This window comes from Columba livia, chromosome 3 (genome assembly GCF_036013475.1).
Source record: "Columba livia isolate bColLiv1 breed racing homer chromosome 3, bColLiv1.pat.W.v2, whole genome shotgun sequence".
Classification (NCBI taxonomy): domain Eukaryota; kingdom Metazoa; phylum Chordata; class Aves; order Columbiformes; family Columbidae; genus Columba; species Columba livia.
Window position 1 is genome coordinate 100,136,366 of NC_088604.1, and position 22,502 is coordinate 100,158,867.

At 40.1% G+C, this 22,502-nt stretch overlaps 1 long non-coding RNA gene across 2 annotated transcripts; it reads right to left on the reverse strand.

Moving 5' to 3' along the window:
• Positions 1 to 4,281: 4,281 nt before the first annotated feature.
• Positions 4,282 to 19,831, reverse strand: LOC110357036 (uncharacterized). 2 transcript variants are annotated; one of them, XR_002410457.2, is made up of 5 exons: positions 19,459 to 19,831; positions 19,161 to 19,372; positions 16,103 to 16,141; positions 12,075 to 12,254; positions 4,282 to 7,136 (listed from the first exon to the last, which is right to left on the reverse strand). It is a non-coding gene; the product is annotated as an uncharacterized LOC110357036 (long non-coding RNA). The 2 variants fall into 2 exon arrangements; XR_010471620.1 differs by lacking the exon at positions 12,075 to 12,254.
• Positions 19,832 to 22,502: the final 2,671 nt, after the last annotated feature.

The following is a 22,502-nucleotide window of genomic DNA, read 5'->3' on the forward strand; positions in this document are numbered from 1 at the left end:
TCAAATTCACACTTGATTAATGCTCCCCTGCCATCACTACCACAAAACTGACATTTAGCCCAACCATGAACAAGATGTTGGCTGCAGTTCTCCTATCATTAGAGCGTATTTCCTTAATACCCCATGTTAATATGGTGTATATGACTAGACAACTAAGACAGAAGCAGAATTTTCATATTTCACTTCAACACACTGTATTCTGGGAGCTGACATTTTGGCACAACACAATATAGGCTGTAGCTCAGCAAAAAGATCATTTGCTTTAAAAGAATCTTGCGTACAAGTTGTTAATTGAAAATCCTTGCTCTGCAGTTGTTTGGACTCTATGAAACGTAAATGTATGATCCCAGCACTTTGCCTGAGAGGAAGGGAGCAAGGAAGTAGGTTTTTAAGGTTTTTATAGACTGAGATCTGAGGCTTGAACCAAGATGATACTCCAGTTATTCGGTAGGCAGGTGGAAAGGTTCAGAAAATATAAGAATCCTACATGTTAAAATAATAACCTCCCTTTTCCCTTCCCTCTTCCCTCTTCCCTTCCCTTCCCTTCCCTTCCCTTCCCTTCCCTTCCCTTCCCTTCCCTTCCCTTCCCTTCCCTTCCCTTCCCTTCCCTTCCCTTCCCTTCCCTTCCCTTCCCTTCCCTTCCCTTCCCTTCCCTTCCCTTCCCTTTTTTCTTTCTTTATTTTCTTTTTCTTTCTCTTTAGCACAAGAGTGGGAGCACAGGCCAAGGCTGAGGAAGGTGATTTTGTTATTCCCAGCACCATCAGACTGGGTGTGTGAGAACTCTTGGACCTCCCAGGGCTCAGTTTTGTGGGGGGCTGATTCTTACCCAGTAAATTCTGAGTTTCCTCATGGGCTTTCTGCTGCTCTTACACAGCCATTGCTCTTCCTTCAAAATAATTATTTCTGATTCATACCACAGGCTGTGAGAGAGGAACTGGCCTCTCATTTCGAGTGCGGTTGTACCAGGGTATATTCGACTCATGGGTGTCAGATAACTAGGTCAGCATCAGCTGCACATGTGAGCTCTTGGGTGGTTTTCCCAATTAAAACCATGCTACTAGCTCCCAGCATTTTTTCCTTCACAAATTGATAGCTGAAAAATGCACACAACTCCAGATGACAGAAGTTACTGAGGAATGAGGAATATTTGAAACCTCAGAAAAGGGAAGAAAAAAACCAAAAATACATGAATGCTACGTTTAAACCTCTGCTTTCTGTTACGATTATTAATGTAGTGATTCCCCAGATAAACCGCAACGTGACTGACTCTGTCTTCAAAATATGGCCATCCACATGTGACCTCTAGGACTGGACATGTCACATACATATAGCACTAATGGTACTATGTCACTATGTATTTGTTCACCTAGATTATGAGGTATGCCTCTCACTTTAAATCTGAATTTACTCTCACCTTCATAAAACAGATCATATCTTATTAGTAGTAGGAGTTGTGGGGTCACAGAAGTTTTGGCAACAGATGCTTAGGCTGCGAGCCCAGCCTGCTTTGGAGATCAAAGGAGTAACATAGTCTGAACATCTTCAGAGCCTGGTTAACAGACCTCCTTGTCTTCCCCAAACCGAACTTCAAATGAGGCTAGATTCACACTGCTGCATCTGACAGGTCCATTTGCATTACAGAACTAAAAGAAAGACAGTAAGGACAAAGACATGCTCAAAATGAAGAACTGGTCATCTTACACAACTGCCAGTAGGCCTTGCTTTGACTGTAATATGGGGCTTACTCTCAGCTTTCTACAGAAAGCGTGGTGTATAGTATCACATGGATTAGAGCTCTGTCAGCTTTGTAAGGGAAGCATGACAAGGGAGTCCTATACATGCAACTTCCCAAATTCAGAGCTTTACGTATAACATTGCAAAGTTAGGAGTTTCCATTGTTTGTACTCTATGTCAGAGGCTTAAAGAAGCATTAAAAGAGCTGAAATTGCCCCAGCAAGACTTGTCTTGGGAAATCCTCCACTAAAAAGTAATTTCCAAAGAGTATAGTGTTTGCACATCCAGATCCTCCCACCACTGCCACTGCTCCCAAATTCAGTGTATACTTGTGGTGGGGGGCAGTGAGCAACAGTGATGGAGCAGTGCTCCATTAATCCTCCAGCTAGTACAGCCACAGAGGGTGACTGTACCTTCATCTCATCCGACTTGGTCACTTAAATTTTAGGCATACAGTCTAAATTAGTAATTCTCCCTCTGGTCTACATGGCCCAGTTAATTCCATCCTAAGATAGATTTGTGACAATGCTTACCTCTCCCCACTGACTACAGAGAAAGTTTAAATGAGCCTTGCCACAGCTGGGTGAGACAGACCCAGGTCTCAAGGACCATGACTCACTGACATGATTCAGAGCAGCCTCTCATAGATTTTGGGGAGAAGAGTGACTACAAGGTGACACAGGCTCATTTCTCACAGTTAACTCCTGATGCACTCAACTGAATCAGAGCAGTGACACTGCATGGATATGACCCTTCTTATCCTACAGCACCTCCCGTCTTCAAAAAGGGCAAGAAGGAGAACCTGGGTAACTATAGACCAGTCAGCCTCACCTCCATCGCTGGGAAAGTGATGGAACAACTTATCCTTGGTGACATCTCAAGGCATATCAAGGATAAGAGGGTCATTAGGGGCAGTCAACATGGCTTCACCAAGGGGAAGTCATGCTTGATCAACTTCATAGCCTTTTATGGGGACATAACAAGGTGGATAGATGATGGCAGAACAGTGGATGTGGTCTACCTTGACTTCAGTAAAGCATTTGACACAGTCTCCCAGAGCATCCTTGCCGTCAAACTGAGGGAGTGTGGTCTGGACGACTGGGTAGTGAGGTGGACTGTGAACTAGCTGAAGGGAAAAAGCCAGAGAGTCGTGGTCAATGGAGTGGAGTCTAGTTGGAGGTCTGTGTCTAGTGGAGTGCCTCAAGGGTCAGTACTGGGACCAGTATTATTCAATATGTTCATCAATGACTTGGATGAGGGAATAGAGTGCACTGTCAGCAAGTTTGCTGATGACACCAAGTTGTGAGGAGTGCCTGACACGCCAGAAGGCTGTGCTGCCATCCAGCGAGACCTGGACAGGATGGAGAGTTGGGCAGGGAAAAATTTAATGAAATATAACAAGGGCAAGTGTAGAGTCTTGCACCTGGGCAGGAACAAGCCCAGGTTCCAGTATAAATTGGGGAATCACCTATTAGAGAGCAGCATAGGGGAAAGGGACCTGGGGGTCCTGGTGGACAGTAGGATGACCATGAGCCAGCACTGTGCCATTGTGGCCAAGAAGGCCAATGGCATCCTGGAGTGTATTAGAAGGGGGTGATTAGTAGATCAAGAGAGGTTCTCCTCCCCTCTACTCTGCCCTGGTGAGACCACATCTGGAATATTGTGTCCAGTTCTGGGCCCCTCAGTTCCAGAAGGACAGGGAACTGCTGGAGAGAGTCCAGCGCAGGGCAACAAAGATGATTAAGGGAGTGGAACATCTCCCTTATGAGGAAAGGCTGAGGGAGCTGGGGCTCTTTAGCTTGGAGGAGACTGAGGGGTGACCTCATTAATGTTTATAAATATGTCACGAGAATGGAGCCAGGTTCTTCTCAGTGACAACCAATGATAGGACAAGGGGCAGTGGGTACAAACTGGAACACAGGAGGTTCTACTTAAATTTGAGAAGAAACTTCTTCACAGTGAGGGTGCCAGAGCACTGGAACAGGCTGCCCAAGGGGGTTGTGGAGTCCCCTGCTCCAGAGACTCTCAAAACCTGCCTGGACACCTTCCTGTGTAACCTCATTTGGGTGTTCCTGCTCTGGCAGGGGGATTGGACTGGATGATATTTCGAGGTCCCTTCCAATCCCTAACATTCTGTGATTCTGTCATCCAGCAGAGTGCTGGCCCACTCGCCCACCAACAAAGACCAAGAGATTATACTCACACAACCTCAGTGATTTCACACTCTGAAAATACTATCCAGCCTCTGATGCTTAATCTCAAAGAAGGCATGATAAAGAAAATCAAATAAACCCCTTCTGTGATGAATTACAGCTGTAACACTAACTGAAGCTCTCCTCAAGCACCAGTCTTGTCATCACTGTAAGCTGTTTAAAAACTCGACACAAAGTAATACAAATTAAATCTCTGTAATGCTTATATCCTTTCATTCGGTCTCTAAAGCTCTGTAGCTTTTCCCATATATTCCATGAATAATATTTGAAAATATAATTTAGTAGCAGCATCTGATAAATCCTTCTAATAGATCATCAATTGTTACAGGATCAATTGCTCCATTCTTTTTTCATTTTATTAATGTAAAATCTATTCATTTACACAGTATTTATTGTCTCTTCCACCCCACCCCCCCTTGTTTTCCTCTTATTGCACTTTTTGTTCTGAGCCAAATTAACACACAATTTTTGCTAAAGTAGTATGAAAAAATCAACCAGCTTCCCTTCCTCCCTTTCTCTTGCTCCTTCCCTTCCAACATGTCAGTTCCAATTCATCTTAGTTTCTCTCATTGGAAAATGAAGGATGTTGCTCAGCAGTTTAGAACTGATAATTTGAAGGATTTCGGAGTAGCAAAACCAACTTTAAAATGAAAGCACCCTCCTATGGGCTTCAGAATTCAGGTGGGACAATGATTTAGGGATCTTCCAATTTCTTACACTGCAAATCAGTAATAATTAATGATCTGATTTAGTTTTGACCTTTGATAGCTTTGACTGATCAGTCTAGTTCATAGATGAGATTAAATTCTTGTGGACTCCGGATTTGTGATGGCAGCTTATCCTACACAAGTGGGCTGGTAAATTTGACTTCCAGGACTCTCTCTAGCAGAGATATTCCTCGGGTTAGTTCCAAGGTCTCTAAAAAGTATAGCACAGCATCTAGGTCACTGGATTATTTTATTTTTTTAACAATAAAGCCTTTTTACTTGGACTTGAAAATGAGATCACACACAATTGTCACTGAGGACAGTAGATGTGTAGAATATGGAAGACGAAGAGTTGCTCTGTGGTGAGAATGATTTTCACAAATAGACATCCATTGGGGAACAAGCTGGAAAAACTTGACTTAGTGTTTTTACAGTCTGGTAAGGCACTATTAGCATTCCTTTGGCAAATGAGGATTTATTTGCTTGAGCATTGTAGATTACCTTACGTGGAATTAAAAGTTGGTGCTATGCCATGTAATTATTGCTCAAGTCCCTGTTTAAAAGTCACTTGGTACATCATTTAAAATCAGTGAGAGTGGTCACTGGAAAACATCAGTTACATGGTTTCCATTGAAAAAGAAAGTACCTGTTTATAGTTACGTATTCATGCAAACAGTGTAGCATAAATAAATATCACCATTCTGTACTTAACATCACAGTGGAAGTGAAATAAGGCAAAACTCAATGCATAAAAACTTTATTGGATCTCAGGAGGAAGAGAGTAGCAACTTTTTCAGTGAAATGTCCATTGCTCTGGGCTGTCAACACTAGTCCTCCAATGCAGAACAGTCTTCCTAATTGTCCACAGGAGAGGAATACATTGTTATAGAAAACATTTGGTAACTTGATGTAACCTGGTTTCTTCCACACAGAAGTTTTAACTGTTTACTGATAGTTGTCACGCTGTTCTTGAAGTATCATTTAATTTTTCTTTCTTATTAGGGAGGTTAAAATGAACTCCACTTTTTGTGCTTCAGTATGAAGTCTTCAGACTCCTTGTCTGTGGGGTGATTGTAGGAACTTCTGCCTTCCACCTCCTGCTCTTCCCAGTCCTCTTCCCACTCTGTCACAAGGAAATTATGCAAAGAGAAGGGGACAAGGACCCAGCTCCCTCTTCAGTCCATTCTGCTCTGTGATGGGAGATGATTTTTTCCCCTGCATGAATATTGGGGCACAACCTAAGGTCCACTAAAATAAACACTTTTCCTTCTGATGCAAACCCCTGCAGAAGAGTAGGTGCAGTCCCAAGCACAGAGGTTTCCATTAGGCATAGCAGAAAAGCCAAGTGAGAAGGAAGGATGACCTTGTGGGGTCTTTTCCCTCTTGTAAAACTCTGTATGATGGCTGGTGTCATGAAGCTCTCAGAAAACTTAAAAAACAGAGAGAAAGAGGACTGTACAAATATTGTAAGCTTTAAAACTGGCTTACGGACAAGGAAACAGAAGGCTTTAGTAAGAGTTCAGTATAGGGAGATGTAGCAAGTCATGTGCTCAAAAAGTCAGAATACTATATATATGAATAGTCTTGTGGAGTGTGAGGTTTTTACTTCAAAACTGGTTTTACTGACAACACAGTAACTGAGGATGGGAAGAAAAAGACACAGAGGAACTAAGCCAGATGGACTGGGAGGGCAGAAAGGGAGTGGAAATACAGAGAGGGGCAATGAACCTCTTGCTTGGTAAGTGGCAAAGCCAGTTTAATGTAGTGAATAAAAGTGAAAAGGAAATGTAGAAAATATTTTCCTTTCCTCTCCTCAAAAATGATGGGTCTGATTCTCTGCTTGCATAATGATCCCAGCTCCAAAACAGAGAATCGAGAGTTGAATAGATGTTTAAATCAAATCAATTCTAGACAGTAAATACAATTCCCATCAACTTTAGTGAAAATACAAAGTACTGAGCAAATGACATTCTGACTTGGATTTTTGTCCCCAATAGAAAGGAAGAAGCTTACCAGTCTTTATGATCCTCTAAGTTACCTATTTTTATATGAAGTTCATGAGCATCGGGTGTATCCAATCCAACAGTAAAGAGTGTTTCCAGAGTTAACAGGAAGGTTTTTGGAAATGTCTTACCAAAATGTTATGACTTTATTTAAATAAAAGCTGTTAAAATCATATTTTAAAAACTAATATTTATATTTCATGATAAAGCAAAAACCGTAAAGAACACTGGCTGCAGCTGTAACAGTTAAAAGCTGGAGGCATATATACATAATAATAATTCATCTAATAGGGCAGATTTTACATCCAGGATTAAAACATACTTTAAAAAAAAAAAAAAAGTGTGTTTGAATTATAAAAAATGTACAGTTTTATACTGCCATCTTACTACACAATTTTATTTCTTGGTGAAAATGGTGAAAATCCTCATACCTCACTGGAGGCTTTTTCATACAGTTCTCTTCTGGCTGATCAGCAGTGCTGCATTAAAACAAAATGAAAAAAATACTATTAAATTCTGAAAACTTACTTTTTCCATTTATTTCAGGAGCACAAAGTTGACCTGAGGAGCTTGCAGCTTCTCTTGCCTCTGACATTTTGGTGCTCTCAGTGCTTCAGGAAGTATCATCTTCCTTCTAGAGTAATTGAGATATAACTCTTCTGTGCTTAATATTCATTTTTACTCCTGAAACACAAGGTTCCCAGTTTAAGATTTCACATCACAGGGATAAATAATCCTTTATATTCTTTTACCGATGTTTCACCCTACACCCTAAAGGAAATAAAATGAAAAGAAGAGTCTTCTTTCTTACTTGATCCGTTTGAGATATTTCACTTAGTCCTCTAAAAACCATTCAGAGGTGCATGCTCATGTGTAAAGTGTGAGGGGGCAGATGTTTCCATATAGCTTGTAGTTTAGACTTATCGCTTTCCTTTGTGTCTCCACAATTGTAGTACCCTAATGTACTATGGAAAAAGTTTTCCTGGAATTTTTCATGTTTTTTCTTGCTGTGGATGCTTTCCTAGATGAGTTAATTTCCACCTCGAGAACTTTTTGAGTCATCTAAATAAGAGAAGATGAGCCTTTTCCTTGCAGAGGGCCAAGTAGACCTTTCACACAACTTTCATAGGCCACACATTAACACACAGATTAGTGTTATTTTATAATATGGGACGGAAAAAATATACAGCTCCAAGTCACATAAAATAAAGTTGTGAGGTAATTCTGCCAATAGGTTCTCACATCTTCTACACATGACCTCCCTTGAATGGTGGACTCCCACGTTTATACACCTCCTTGGAAAGCAACTTCTGAATACTTTATTAAGGGAAATATCACATATACAGCATTCCAGATCTGGAAAAAATCACAAGGAATGTCTCTGAAAATGTGTAAAAGGTGTAGCTCATCTCTGACTAGGTGCTCATTTAGCTTAAAAACATGCCTGCTGAAGCAAGAGGATTACACGCATTCACTAACGAGAGGCTGGACAGCAGCACCTTTAGACTTCTGTTACTGGATGCCAGTTTTCACCTCCCATGAAGGCCCATGTGTGACCCACATCAGCTGAAGGTGTGCGAAATCACCTTGGAGCTGGGCACTTTGGGCTGGTGGTCTGCAGGTCTTCTAACAGATGGGCAGAGTATCCTACCCTCTGGTCACCCCAGGCACCACCACCCATGCACACCACTAGCTGCTGAAGCATGTCTTCGGCAAAGTTCATAGTTGCATTTCAAAGGAAGCTTGAAGAAAATACTCACACGTGTATCTTCTCTAAGTCCACCCTAGGAAGAGTTTGCAGGATTGGGTGCAGTTCCTCAAAGCTGTGCTCTGGACAGCCAATCCTTCCTCTGCCACCCCCCATCTCCTCTGTGAATTCATGCTCTTCTCACTCACATACTTCAGGTATTCTTTATATCAGAGAAATTCTCCCACACCACATGAAATGCCTTTGTTCTCTCCAGCGTATTTGTTGAGTAGGATGGATTGGATACATAGAAAGATCACGGTAGGCATGTGAAAACATACCTAAAACTTAACTTAAGCCTACAGGCATTTAGAGTAGAGCTCAAGGCTTTTCTGTTGTGGCTTTTAGGACTTCAACTTGCTTGCATGTTGTCAGCTAATGAAACCATAGCATGAATTTGTGAAAGGCCACACGTAACAAGTCGTGTCACTAGCTGGGGGTGCCAAATGTTTGCGTTTCCCAGAATATATCCTCTCTTTCTGCCTGGAAATGTTCTATGGGTAGTAAAAGATAATTTTTCCCATTTGTCTGGATAAGTCGGCCCAGAGAAAAGGTAGTTCTCTGGCTGCCAGATGTACAGCAGCACTGGGCAAGCGTGTGTGCAGATCACCAGGTGGATGTATTGCTTTATGTAGCAAGTCAGACGGACTCCAAATGCATCTGTTCCGTGGTGTATAGTATCTGTGCCACTCGTCCGTTTGGGATATCTGGGACCAAAAATTAGAGCCCTATTAGCTAAAATTCCTTGGGTTTCATTATACTGTAATATAGAGATGATGTCCAATCCTTTTTCTTCTTAAAATGCTTGTGCATGGTTTTCTACATTGCGCCTCTCTTCCTCATGAAACTCTCAGGCTCATTGCTCCCTACAGCAAGAAGCATTTGATGCTGGTCTGATGATAAGTATTAGATTTAAGAGGTCTCAACAGAGCGAAAATCCCAGCCCATGTGCTGAGGAGTAAAGGGTTTCTGGTAGTGCAATGCTGCTGGGATGGCTCCTACAGCATCACCTAATCAACTCCATCAATTTTTAGCTGTCTGAACAGCCTGAAGTTGCTGGGAACCAGGCCAGTGGCTGAACCACTGAAGGCTGAAGGGTGGATCAGCAACATGTGCGCTTGACCCGTGTATCTATGGAGATGGAGCCAGTTTGTGGAATTTGTGATTCTAGATATCTATGAGAATTGTCCAGTATGTTTTACATAATGCCATAAACTGATTTAACTCGTATTCCTAGCTTTACTCACAAATTCTCCAGCAAGAAACTGTGGAAGTGGTGGCTCATGGGGCACGTAAAAGGAGACCAATGCCAAACGGACATTAGCACTGCAGAAAAGGAGGTCTAAGATGTGATGTGAGAAGCACTTTTTACGCTTTATTGTGACCATAATTTCACCCAGTAGAGTGAATCAAAGTGCCCATTGTCACACTGTCTTGCAACTGCTTTAACACACTGGTGAAATCTCATCCTGCCCTACACAGTCCACTCATGTTCTCACTGCTCTATGTTTTTTCCAGTGAAAACTAATAAGTGCTTCTTATCTCCAAAGAAACAGAGTGCCACAGAACCTAACTGGCTTTGTTATCAGATGATTTTCGTGAAGCTGTAGATCAGCCTCCCAAATTTTCTGTGTGCACCAGGAGCTAAAATGAGCTAACCTTCTGTCAAGCAGCAAATTCTGGGACATTTTTTCCACTTTTGCAAACATTAGTCTGTTTAAGTGAATCAAGTACTTAACATGGCACAGTGAGGAGGAACTCTGGGGAAAAACTAGTGAGCTCATAGTCCAAAACTGATGCAGTCATAGTACTCGAAGAAAAAGAAAGCAAAAAAAACACTCAAATTTTCCACTATGATAAAACCAGAAGCAGGCGTTAGAATAAGTAGGTTTTGACATCCATTGTTCAGTGTCACTAGAGTGTTATTTTTTCTGTATAGCAGAACAGTGGTTAATTCATAGCTCTTGGGATATTTTTTTTCAAGCATAAATCACTATAGGTTTTTTTTTCTTCCCTGTATCAATCAGTGGTTTATGAAAACCTGCAGGGAGAAATAAACCATACAAGCTGGCGAGTAGTTTTAGTGGCATTTAAAACAACTGTGGTAGTTATAAACAGTAAACAAAACATAGTAACCAGTTTAAACACTAGAGATTGTTGTACCATAGGAGTATAAATCATTAACTTAATAATTTCAGCAGAAGTGACTCAAATGCAAAATTAAGCCAACAGTACCCCCTGTGGCAATAATGAAGTACTGTATTTCTTACAGAAATCAACTGACACAATTTGTGGTTGCAGCTTGGAAATCCTCTGAAGCTGATCTTTGGAATAGAGATCTCCAAGCAGCTTTAGCATGAAGTACTTTTATAAGGAACTATATTCCAGGAATATTTTCATAAACACAATCCAGAGCTTATGAGCAATGGAGATGAAATTAGAAGTATTTCGACAAGAGATGCACACATATAAATGTGATGGCAGATCACTGCTGAGATTCCGACAGTTCTGATGTTTTAGACATTGCTGGTTTGTTTGTTGTTGGTTGGTTGGTTGTTTTCTAAAGAACCTAGTGACACACCGGTGTTCTGAAGTATGAGATTAAAACATAGAAGGGTCTTAAGACGCAGTGTTCGCTCTGGCTAAACTCCTATTACAGTAGGACTGAAGGGTTCAGTTCCAAGTATCCCAGCTGGCCGTTTACAAAACACTGAAGCACATCTGAAATGAAACTACACTCAGCCAAACCCATCCTACATCTCTTCGTACTGCCTGGAAATGGAGCTTAGAGTGACTAGGCTTCTCTCTAGGCATTAGTCATAGGTTGAAAATTCAGTGGCTGAATCTTAGCTTTAAGCCACCTTAAGTTTCCATGAAAATTGCAGAACTTCTAGGATATACAAGTGCCACGCAGCCAAAATTTCTTTTAATTATCATCTTCAGATTTTGATACATTTTCAAAGATTTTTAAAATTGCTATTGGAGTTGGTAGGTAATGCAATTGGAGTTGGTAGGTAATGCAATTCACTTTAGCTTGCTTTCTTTTTTATTTATCTGCTATTAGTCCTTCCAGTATAGAATTCTGGGGATAGAAACAATTCACATAGTTCTGATGTTAGGTGATACAACAGAGTGAAAAAATAACATGATAATACCTCACTTCAGAAGAGCCTTTTAATTAAGGATCTCAGAATCCTTATTTCAGATACCTGCATAAGGATTTCTATATATGAAAATATGTAGAAATTTAATCTTGGTTGTGGTCAAAGCTCAGGTAGAAAAAAGTAGGAAATATCACTGTTTGCAGGGTGGTGATCTATAATTTCAGCCTAGTTCTTTTTTTAACACAACTAGATTTTTGTTCTGTAAGTACATGTTATGACACACATTAATGCTTACAAGAAATATGAAGTCCTTCCCTATACCCTAGGTAAGACACAGGCTGAAAAGTAATGGACTGATTGCAAACATTTCTAAGTGTGAATCCAGACTATTGACTCAGGCCTACATATCACATATAATGTATACATTAGCAAATAAAGGTGATTAAAAGAATTTGCAGAAATGACAGGCTACAGTGCTGTGTGCTCCAGGACTTACCTCTAAGATTTAATCTTAAAACAATTGTTTAAGAAAGAATCATTATCCAAAATGGTTTTAACAATATTACCTTATCCTGTTGTCTGAAAGCTCTGGAATAATATGAGGTGCTTTTTCTCAGTGTATCAGAGAAGAGAAGATGTAGCAAAGTGCTGCTACTGCTGGGAAGTAATCTGGATAATTCATGAGTAACCAGCAGGGACTGAGTCAAGCCTCATCTACCTGCAAGCCTTCCTCCCAGGACAGCCTTCTGAGAATTAAAGTACAAAACAAGGAAAAGAGAAAACATTCAGGATGGACACTGTGAAACTTGAAAGGGACCTTTCTGTCAGGATCTCAGGCAGTGGAAAAGCTGAATTCCCAAACCCATGGCAAAGCCATCACACATGCAGGTGGTACAATTGCGCTGAGCCCATGCAGCAGAGGAGCCCAGGGGTTAACTGCGATGGCCAAGTGCCGATGGCAAATGGCACCCAGGACTCATGCCAACAAGCCTGAACATTTGGTAAGGGCTGAGGAGTCATTACGCCTCATGTTAAAATGCAGCAGGCAGTTCTCTATGTCTTGACAGGTAACTCCATGTAAATAGGAAAGGAGTACTTTGGCATTCTAGGTAGCTTTAAGATGGTGCCATTTACATACCATAGGTAACAGGTCAGAATCCTTCAGCCTCAGTCCTCCTGATTCTCAGATCACCTTTTAGGGTCATCGTTCACATTTGTATCCATTTAATACTACTTACAGAGTAACCAGTTGTACACATTACCAGTTGTCTCTAAATCTAAAATGTATGTGAACTATGGGAGTGACATGTGCCAGACCTTGAAAAGGATTATTCTGGTTCATACACAAACACCTATCCATCATGCCTAGCAATAACATGTTCAAAAAATATCAAGTACTTTGCCTGGGTTGAAATTTTCTCCTTTCAGATGTGCCCTAGTGTGTGCTTTATTTCTGAAGCAACATTAGCCAAGAAAATCCTAACAATGGCCAACTGTCATTGCTATGTAGCCAAACTGAGGATTAGTACCACATTTAGCCAAAAGCAGAATGTTTAAGGATATTTCCTGGCTGAAATATTTTTCAGGTACAAAACCCTGCTATAGATCTTTGCATGCAGAAGGATTCTGCATCACTCACTAGGAAAATTCCCATCATCAAGAAGAGTATTTGGAGAGGGCTGAAAACTAAATAGATAACCTGGCCAATTACTTGGCTCCAGCTACTAGTAAAAACCTGCTTAAGAGAAAGACATGGCTTGAGGACCTTTGTACTGGACAATATATCATGCGATTTTTAGCTTGATACTACTGGAATCACTGTTTGTCTGAAAAATCACAGACATTGGCCAAGACTCTAGCTGTGACCCCTTTGGGAGACTGTGGGAGGAATGAAGGCTCCACAATGCCACCACAGGGCATACCCTGGCCTCCTGGAATAAGTGGGACTTTTTCAGCAGTGAAGGTTATCCATTTTTCACAACAGAAGCCAGCCCAGATCCCAAAGCCAGCACTGGCTAGCATGGAGGTAGCCCACTATTTACTTACAGGCATGCATCAGAAAAAAAACTAAGAACTCTCTTGAGTTCATAGGTTTGCAAAGCATTGTAAAATAAAGACTTTCCTTCAAAACATAAGCTAATGTTGACCACACAAAACTAAGGAAGACTTGTTTTGCTGTACATAGGCAACTTCAAGCTCTGGGTCTAGTTTAATACACATCCTTGCAAGAAAATAATTAGGTTGTTAAGTGTGAGTCAAATGTCACTTACGTTATGAACAGTGCATGTCTGTGTGATGAAGAAATGCTGACTAAATATGAGTTCAGCCTCTTAACTAAATTTTCAGCCAAAATTGCTAGAGGTTACTTAATATGTGTGAACAACATAAACTGTAAACAAAACTAAAGAGGGAAATTTGTTCCCTGAAATACACCCTTTTAGGTCCCAGAGATTATTAAATCAGCAAGTTAGCTCTATCATTAATCTCTCTTGAACAACAGTGGTCTATTTGTAAGCAGGTCATTGGGACAGTTAATAATATGGAATAATGTTGTAGTAAATAAAGTTGCAGGGTCCCAGGCAACACTGCAAAGGTGTGGTACATGGTTCATTGTTGTTTTTCAGCTTCTATCAAGAAACATCAAACTTCTTTAAAAAGATTTATTTTGGAAACATTGTGTGAGATCTTTACCAAAATTGAAGGCTAAGTGAGGTAAAATCATGATGTTGAGAAGAGACAAGATGAAACATATCTTCCTTTATCCAGTTCATTATAAATTCCCATAAATCACATTATTTTTCCTTTAGAAATTCACAAATGCCCTTGATGTGCCATAGTGCTTAGCCACTGAGAGTGTACAGCCTGGGAAACAAGTCACTGTTCTGTAAGCACCCTTCTGAAAGCCCACCCAATGCTTCTTTTCCAAATTCTCACCCAGCATGACATCTCACTGCAAAGTAGGTGTCATGATCTTCCTCCTCTCCTTCATTTTTCAAAGGAGAATGTAAAGTGAAAATTTCACCTAAGATGACAAGTCTACTTTATGATAACTCTTCTGCTGAATTACTAGTAAGGGCCTTGGCAAGCTCTTAATCTTGGCTGCCAAAAACATTATTCTGATCATCTGGAAACATGGCTCACCATCAGAAAGGGCTAAAACAAATCTGATTGCAATCAATCATTATTTTGGTGACATAAACATTTTGCTGCAGTGTGGCCCTCTTATGCACATCAACCCATGAACTTGACTGAGTTGCTTCTATTGTAACTCCAAGCATCTCATTAACATTCATACAACACATATTATGTCTCTATAATATATAAAATCTTCTATTTTAATATCACATGCAGAACAAAACTCCCAAACCCATGTAGGCTTAAAGTGATAAAGGAAAATGTGACTACTGATGCTTTCAGGACAATTAGAATTGAAAGAACTTTAATTCGCCAAAATTACCTTATCAGGAGCCTGGTACTTTCTTTTAATTTTAAAAACATGAGCTTGCTGCCTTTCCTGTCTACTCTTACAGCTTATAGCCAAAATGGCAGCATTGTGAGTTGTACTGTAAAGCATAAATATGGACAGAAATTCAGTATAACTAATGTGTTTGAACACTGTCAGTAACCATTAGTGTAAAATGTAAAACCCTCCCAGGCAAAGAAAAGCTATTTGTCATCCCTATTTACTACTCCAACATAAAGTGAGAAAAATAACATTTTCTCCACATAAAAATGCAGTGACAAACCCTAAATACACAGATGACTTCAACTTAATCTTTGAAGATCCTGCATGAGACCAAGAATAACTATAAATAAGTATATAATCAACGTTACCTTTTGATCCTGTTTTGAAATGTCAGATATGCCCAATACAAGCAGAATGGTGTTAGAGGCAATAATTTTCCTGACCACCACAATGTACAAGCTCAGCATTTCTAACTTGCCTTCTCTGTTAAAACACTGAAATACTTCACAAATATATGATGTAATCATGTATTAGCAACACCCAGGTATGTTCACAATAGCATTTGCATTGACGTGGTAATTGGAAGTGCCTATCAAACTCAGACCCCTGACGAAGTACTATTCAAAAAAGAGAGAAAAAATGGTACAAAACTCAGACAAAACACCATAAGAGCATAAAGAGAATTGTGCCGCCAAGAAGAGAGAAGTATAAGAATCTGCTTTTATGTAATCACTCAATGTCTACAGGTAAAGAGGGGAAATCTATTCCATCCTGTGCAGCTACATCTTTGTACTAGAGCCTCATGTCTAGAAAGTGGGACAGACATTTTGTTTGTTTGTTCTGTTTGTTTGGTTTTGTTCTGTTATTTTGGTTTGGGGTTTTGTTTTGTTTTGTTTTTAAAGTAAGTGGCTTTTTTAAAGGAAAACCAGTGATTTCTGTATTCCATTATAATATTTTTTTTTGTCTCTGACACAATAAGGTACGTTGATGATGCAAAAATTCTGCGGGAGCTTATATTATGAAACAGAATGATGAGTACATTTTGAGACAGTCTAAGGAACAGAAGATTGCTCCAGTCAAGAAACTAAGCTGCAGCTTAAATCACTGGTTATCTCTTGCATAACTTACCTATTCCATAGAACTGGAATTACTTCATGGAATCGTGTCCTGCAAACACAATGAGAAACTGTATGTGAACTAAAACCAAACATTTACAAAGGGCCCATTTGTTCTTTAGTTTCTGTCATATTCTTCAGCCTTCTTTAAAGTGATAGTATAATGATCTATGATGTTACTAATATAAGGCAAATGTCTTTGTGATGTCTTAATATGACTAAGTCTACTGCATCCCTGAAATGGTTATTTTATGTAATTGAGAAGAACTGACTAGGAATATATTGTTCGGAGTTCATGAAAACTTCTTCCTTGAGGTCACTCCCCAGTTCACATCTACTCCAGGCAGACCTTGACTGATACAAAGTGGAACACAGGAGGTTCCACTTAAATATGAGAAGAAACTTCTTCACAGTGAGGGTGACAGACACGGGAACAGGCTGCCAAGGGAGGTTGTGGAGTCTCCTTCTCTGGAGACATTCAAAACCCGCCTGGACGCCTTCCTGTGTAACCTCACCTGGGTGTTCCTGCTCTAGCAGGGGGATTGGACTAGATGATCTTTTGAGGTCCCTTCCAATCCCTATCATTCTGTGATTCTGTGATATTTGAAAGCATAACACCAATGGAGGGTCTGACATGATCTTCAAAGAACTGATAATGGCAATACTGATCATAAATGTAACATTGGCTATAAGGTAGTCCTTTGCCTTTCAGAAGATCTGTTTCCATGTATCAGATCCAACTTGCTCAAATATGGGATACAGGGTTTATCGGTACTGCTAGATTTGGCATCTCTTCCACGTTTTCTAGCATTGAGGCAGGATATCTAGAGTTGTTCGAGAACATCAGTCAAATATCCCATGCCAGGCAACATAATTTCAAAAGTATCATAGCACAAAGTGAATTTATTTTTGCTAATCATTCCCCTCTGACTTTCTTGAAGGTGTATTTGGAGTACCATGTCTAATTTTGTCCCTTCCTCCATTAAAGTAAGACACTGACAAACTGGAGTGCAATGGGGAACCACTAAGATGGTTAGACTGGAGCATATGAAGAAAAAGGAGAAACCAATGGGCTCAGGTTTGTTCACCCTGGAAAAAAAAAAAGAGACTCAGTGGGCGATTTAACTCCTGCCTTCTACCCCCTTATGAAAGGATGATCATGGAAGAGAGACAGACAGACTCTTCTCAAGGTGCACAGCAACAGAAGAAGAGGCAATAGTCCCAAGTCATAGGAAACAAAATTCTGGATGGCCATCACACACAAAAAAAATCACAGAGAGGGTAGTGCAGCACTGAAAGAGGTGCCCAGAGGAGCTGTGAAATCTCCATCCCCAGAGGTATTCAAAATTCAGCTGGACAAGGTCCTGAGCAACCTCATCTGACACTGAAATTAGCCTTGCCTTGAGTAGTTATTTATGTGATTCTATGGGTCTGCAACAAAGCTACTGAAGTTGTAGGAGCTGCTCCACAGGTGTAAATTTAGACACTTCTGCTGTTGTGAGAGCAGCCCAGTCACATTTCACCAGCAGAGATTCTGGTCTGCTGGGCCTGACTTTCTCAGAGGGAGTAAACATCAGCTGTTTTCACTGAAGGCTCTAATATATGTCAGCCTTTATTACTCTGAGGAAATTAACTGTAGGCCACTGAAGACTGAAGGAACAGATTTCAAAAACTCCATTATGGAAGGTACTGAACATTGAGGACAATTGCAGACATGTCTATCTGTTAGGTACCCTAAAATTGTTGCTGAAACACCATAGAAAAAGAGGCCCTCAGTGTTTTATGTGTCTCTTTTGTTAGTTACATGGGTCGGATTTCTTTTGCTGTCCCAAAGTGCTATGTGCAGAGCTGTGTTTATTTTCCAGGTCAAGTAGTTTCACGCACTGGAAATTTAACTTTGAAGAAATAATGAGGAAAAAAAAAAAAAGATAATCTTAAATCTACCAAGCTTAAAGGGAAGAGAAAAAAAGTTCAGTTCACATGATTAACTGTCATAAGCACAGTACATACCATCGGAGGTGCCAAAGCCCAACTTGAAAGGTTTTAAATGTTTCAAGCTGTGCAAGCATGCGTTTCTTTAAACAGGCAGAACTGATTATGATGATCACAGGCAAACCTTAGTTAAACAGAGGATGTGCAATTTTTATAAATCGTTATACAGCCATTACTAACTATTGAAATAAATGGCTCAAATGTTTATTAGCATTAGAGTCTTTTTTCTGCCCTCTGTATCCTTGGGAAGAATAAGAAATGTTGCAGGTGATTAAGACAATTTTTGTGATCAACACAGGACAGGCTGTGAGTTTGGGGAAAATCAAACTTAATCAAGTCTTCTTTAGATTTCAAAAAGTTTGGTAAACTTTGGGATAGTTTTCATTTTTGAGTAACACTTTTCTAACAGTTAAGGTCAAAATGCCACAAAAATGCAATATTTTTAGGGGTTGATTTTATTTTTTGCTTGCAGTTTTGTGGGGTTTTTATCCCTTTATTATCCCAAAAATATCCATTCTGGTCATATCAAGAAGCTGAATGAATATCTGTTTCCCACTGTTTCAGGAGCTGTATACACTCCTGTACACTCAGTATTTTAGATGAATGAATAGAAAGAAGCACAGGAAATGTTGAAAGTAGGGATAAGGTAATGAATTCAGTATCATATTTTACTGTTCATGTTCCTAAGTCTAAACAAAACCTTACTCAGCTGAGCTATATATATTTTTTATAAAAAAACCCTCAACTTATTTAAACTGGCACAGATCATTGTTTGGACACTCCTAAATCTTATTTAACTTGCACAAGAGACCAAATTGACAAAAAGTTATGAGGCAAGCTAAGAGTTTAAACAGAGCTTTGTAAGGGGCCAATTTTGTCAATTTGAAATTTAAGTCAAACTGGCATCACTTAAATACTGTAAAGGCATACATTATACTAGCCAAGTTGTACCTCCAAAACAGTCAAATGCCCACAGCCCACCTCTAAAACACCATCATCAGCATTCAACAGCAGATCAGAGAGATTAAAACATCTGGAGATGGACAAGGAAAACATTTGAAGATGGAAAACCTCTTTACCTTGAAGGTGATGGTAGTTTACATCTTCAACTTAGGTGAAGGCTGATTCTCCTCCTTGCTGGCAGCCTCCCCCCTTCATACAGCCAAATGAACCAGTAGTTCTCAGGAACAGAAAGGTCTGCCTGGGCAGACCAAGTCACAAACTGAGGCTTAAACATGTGCTTGCGTATGTCAGAGCCAGAAAATTTAGGAACAACATTGTGAACTTCAACCTATCAAAGCAACAAATTATGAGTATAACTTGTTTGCTACAAAAAGACAAGATTTTTTTCCAAAAGGTCCAGTTTTATTGTCCTACCTTTTGCTCTGTCAGTTGGAGACACCTGAAAGAGGTCTGATGTTCAATATGTGTTGAGCATCTGCCCCTCTTTTTAAAATGTTGCAACCAGCATCCTTCCAGACCAAAATGTAGTGCCCAAGTTGTGATTCACAGTACTGATCCTTGTTAGGAGAGACCGTGCTTAAATCCACTGAAATAAAGAGCTGTTCAATCATTATCCTCATTAAGGTACATTTAATGTTTTCCTGCCAGGGGTTCCTGACCAGTTAGATTCAGAGAACCTTGAATAAGCTGGAATTATTTGCTCTGTTTTTTGGAATACAAGCAAATTTGATTTGTCCAGAGTGACAAAACATCCTGACTCCTATGCCTGGCTCTTAGTCAGAGTTCCTCCTTTCTTCTATTTCATGGTCTATTATGTGAAATAGGATCTGTAACCAGCAATAAATCATTTGGTTTGTTTTTTTTCTATACACAGAGCATCTCATGATGAACTGATGTACCAGTTTGCCAGCATCTCACTTCCTCTCTAAATACAGAGACATACACTTTTATCTGTCTATACTTATCTTTTTGACACATATGTAGACTTTACAAATATATATCAATTTCTGCATGCATTATTCAGAAGAATATACAACCTATACTATATTGAGGTTGTCATTCTACAATAGCCTTCATTTTGTAATGGAAAAATCCAGATCCGAAGGGAAATCTAAGAGGTTGATTAATACCAGAAAAGGAATAAATAAGATTGGAAACAGAGTGGATGCCTGAAAATCTTACTTGTTTCTACCTAGGGTCACTAATTTAATTTTCTCCTACCGTCCATGTGGTTTTTGTTTTTTAATTTCCCGGAATTCCTGACTGTTTATTCTATAGCAAACCAATGGGATTTTGAGGCCACAGTATGTTGTGGGAAATGTCTCAGTAGTATGTGTTCTTTGTTAAACGTTGCTGAGGAGCTGCGTTTGTGTAATTGAATAAACACCAACTACCCCGCTTTTAAAAGACAGTGTAATCTGCAGATCAATTAAAGCCAAATGTCTGCTTAATGGTTAAGACACCACCATGTGTCATCCTCCCAATACTCAGCAAAGAAGTGTTCCAGAAGTGCCTTGAAATCAAAATGCCAGTGTTAAAAAACCCTTCAAATAGATGTGTGAGGGCAGCTGGCATGTATATATATGATTCTAATAAGAAGTGTTTTTCTAATAAAATCTTGTGTGATTCATCCAACGTGTAAAGCACAACAAAAGAAAACAAGGAGCAGGCTGTGTGCGCACACAGACCAAGTTCTGATCATGCAAACTGCTTCAGTTCCTGCCCTGAGCTTGGCCAGCAATGTGGTCCCTCCTTCCCTCCTCCCAACCCAGCGCCCAGGCTACCTGGATGAGGGTGGGGAGCTGGAGCTTCAGCCTCACACCGGCTAAGAAGATGGCCACCCTACTCAGTTTTCCCCTTGCCACATCCCTCCTCACTTCTAACAAAACCTCCACATCAAATACAGATGTAATCATGAAAGAAATAACAGAGGTGCTGTCACTGGCACTTGGTAGACGCCTGTCCTTGATCTAGGTCCAACCTCACTTGTCCTTCCTTGCCTTCTCCCATTGCTAATACTCCTCCCAGTGCTTCACAGATGTTTTCTTATCATGCTACTGAGTGGTTATTTTTCAAGTGGCTTCTCAGAGCAGATGTTCTACAGGCACGTGTGCTTTAGCCTTCTGTTGACATTATTTCTCTTACAAAAGAAGCATTACTGCCACGCTACTTTAAAACAAAACAAAACAGAACCTCAAATAAACAAACTAATCACTGGGGTTTTTAAATATCTGCTGATAATATTATAAGACACCTCTGATCAGCTTGAATACTGTAGTTGTTATTGTACATTTCGCAAAACAAATCTATCAAAATGTCTCTTGCTCAGAAAGCCCTAGTCCCTGTCTTGTTGCAGGACAACTCATTTAACACGCAGTAATAAAGGCTACATGAGAAATAAAATGTGGCATACATACACTTACTCTTTAGACATACATTATTTAACTGCCATATTTTGATTATTTGCTCTATCAGCAAAGTACCAAAACAAAGTATTCATGGTTTGATTTTATGCCAGTATGTGAATGAATTCACACTCAGTGAATCCTGCCACTGCTCCTTCCACCAAGTTCACACATTAGGGTATGTTATTTTATTTACTTGGTCCTAGTACCTTTCTATTCCACGTTTAATATACTGTTTAATTCCAGTTACTAGCACAGACATACTAATTTGTGGCAGTTTTGCACAGGTTTTCACAGGGTGTTTGGAGGTGCTGCACTTACACCGGGCTAGCTGTCAGGTCAACCCTTCAAAATTGGTGAGGAAGAACTCATTGCAGAGAAGTAACACTGAGGACTGGATTTCAAAGAGGAGTGTGCTGCAGTCATGTGGAAATAAAAGTGGGTTGGAGGCACTATCTGCATAGAGAAAATAAACAAATATGAGTTTGGGAGCTGCAGCCAGTGGCTAGGTTTCCCCCAGCGCATATAAAACTGGAATTGCTCCACGAATTAAAACTTGGTTTCACAGGAGCTGTGCCAGTTAAAAATGGTTGAAGAGCTAGCCCACAGCCCACAGCTTTTGGCTTGACCAAACTGTACATCCCACTGCATGCCCTTGATGTGGACGCACAGCCTTGAAGAATGAGCACAAGAGCAGAAAATCTTGACTCAAGCCACCTCATAACTTTGCTCCACTTGGCCTTTCTATACAACCAGCTCATTAAACAATACTTCAAGTGCCTGATTCATACTCCTTTATGCCAGTGAAATTGTTGGATCCAAACCAGCATAAAACTGGAGCCACACAGGGCTCAATTAAGCTCAAGGATTGATTAGTGAATGTTTTGGGGTTTTTTTCAGTTCTTGTCATTATAAAGCACCAAATGTGTTTCTCTTGCAGAGACTTTTTTGACTTCCAGAAACTTAGGAGGTGGGGCTGGGGCAGAGAGGCAGTGTGACAATGACAGTAGTCAGGGAATGGGTTTTCGTGACAGTCTATCTAGCAAGTAGACT